Below are 2,500 nucleotides of genomic sequence, written 5' to 3' on the forward strand. Positions count from 1 at the left end.
CCATTTCAACAATAGATAGTCGATAGTAGCTGTGCCGATGAAGTAGGGCACGATGCAAGTTAATGTTGTTTAATGAATAACATGTCCGCCATACATTTCAGTACAAATTTGCTCGGTCAGACCTACAAAGTGCTATATCTCGAATACGAGGCGTCGGACTGGGGGTTGTAGAACAATTTTAAGTTCGTCTAATGATTCTACATCCGATTCTGGATAGCGGTTTTTGACCACTTTTCAATATTTTGTGACACCCCGAACCTAGGGGCAGCTCCTAGCTTTTTCAAAAATGTGCACCGAACGGGCCGGAGAGCTCGTGTGGCTCAAAACATGTTTTCGCTAAAACACCTCAAAACGTGTAAGGAACGCACCCTAGCTCTTGTTTTTGAAAAGTTATGGCCATTTAAAGTGAGGTGGTTTTTGCTTCAAAATAGCAATTTCACCCGTCCCTATGGCCATGCTTTAAATTTTCACGAAAATGCCAGGTCAGACCTAGGGCGGGCCATATCTTGAATACTAAACGTCGCAGACATTGGTCGTGGAACAATTTTAAGTTCGTCTAATGATTCTACATCCGATTCTGGATAGCGGTTTTTGACCACTTTTCAATATTTTGTGACACCCCGAACCTAGGGGCAGCTCCTAGCTTTTTCAAAAATGTGCACCGAACGGGCCGGAGAGCTCGTGTGGCTCAAAACATGTTTTCGCTAAAACACCTCAAAACGTGTAAGGAACGCACCCTAGCTCTTGTTTTTCAAAAGTTATGGCCATTTAAAGTCAGACGGGTTTTGCTTCAAAATAGCTATTTTACCCGTCCCTATGGCCATGCTTTAAATTTTCACGAAAATGCCAGGTCAGACCTAGGGCGGGCCATATCTTGAATACTAAACGTCGCAGACATTGGTCGTAGAACAATTTTAAGTTCGTCTAATGATTCTACATCCGATTCTGGATAGCGGTTTTTGACCACTTTTCAATATTTTGTGACACCCCGAACCTAGGGGCAGCTCCTAGCTTTTTCAAAAATGTGCACCGAACGGGCCGGAGAGCTCGTGTGGCTCAAAACATGTTTTTCGCTAAAACACCTCAAAACGTGTAAGGAACGCACCCTAGCTCTTGTTTTTCAAAAGTTATGGCCATTTAAAGTCAGACGGGTTTTGCTTCAAAATAGCTATTTTACCCGTCCCTATGGCCATGCTTTAAATTTTCACGAAAATGCCAGGTCAGACCTAGGGCGGGCCATATCTTGAATACTAAACGTCGCAGACATTGGTCGTAGAACAATTTTAAGTTCGTCTAATGATTCTACATCCGATTCTGGATAGCGGTTTTTGACCACTTTTCAATATTTTGTGACACCCCGAACCTAGGGGCAGCTCCTAGCTTTTTCAAAAATGTGCACCGAACGGGCCGGAGAGCTCGTGTGGCTCAAAACATGTTTTTCGCTAAAACACCTCAAAACGTGTAAGGAACGCACCCTAGCTCTTGTTTTCAAAAGTTATGGCCATTTAAAGTCAGACGGGTTTTGCTTCAAAATAGCTATTTTACCCGTCCCTATGGCCATGCTTTAAATTTTCACGAAAATGCCAGGTCAGACCTAGGGCGGGCCATATCTTGAATACTAAACGTCGCAGACATTGGTCGTGGAACAATTTTAAGTTCGTCTAATGATTCTACATCCGATTCTGGATAGCGGTTTTTGACCACTTTTCAATATTTTGTGACACCCCGAACCTAGGGGCAGCTCCTAGCTTTTTCAAAAATGTGCACCGAACGGGCCGGAGAGCTCGTGTGGCTCAAAACATGTTTTCGCTAAAACACCTCAAAACGTGTAAAGAACGCACCCTAGCTCTTGTTTTTGAAAAGTTATGGCCATTTAAAGTGAGGTGGTTTTTGCTTCAAAATAGCAATTTCACCCGTCCCTATGGCCATGCTTTAAATTTTCACGAAAATGCCAGGTCAGACCTAGGGCGGGCCATATCTTGAATACTAAACGTCGCAGACATTGGTCGTGGAACAATTTTAAGTTCGTCTAATGATTCTACATCCGATTCTGGATAGCGGTTTTTTGACCACTTTTCAATATTTTGTGACACCCCGAACCTAGGGGCAGCTCCTAGCTTTTTCAAAAATGTGCACCGAACGGGCCGGAGAGCTCGTGTGGCTCAAAACATGTTTTTCGCTAAAACACCTCAAAACGTGTAAGGAACGCACCCTAGCTCTTGTTTTTGAAAAGTTATGGCCATTTAAAGTGAGGTGGTTTTGCTTCAAAATAGCAATTTCACCCGTCCCTATGGCCATGCTTTAAATTTTCACGAAAATGCCAGGTCAGACCTAGGGCGGGCCATATCTTGAATACTAAACGTCGCAGACATTGGTCGTGGAACAATTTTAAGTTCGTCTAATGATTCTACATCCGATTCTGGATAGCGGTTTTTTGACCACTTTTCAATATTTTGTGACACCCCGAACCTAGGGGCAGCTCCTAGCTTTTTCAAAAATG

This window comes from Anopheles arabiensis (genome assembly GCF_016920715.1).
Source record: "Anopheles arabiensis isolate DONGOLA chromosome X unlocalized genomic scaffold, AaraD3 X_pericentromeric_contig0001, whole genome shotgun sequence".
Lineage (NCBI taxonomy): Eukaryota > Metazoa > Arthropoda > Insecta > Diptera > Culicidae > Anopheles > Anopheles arabiensis.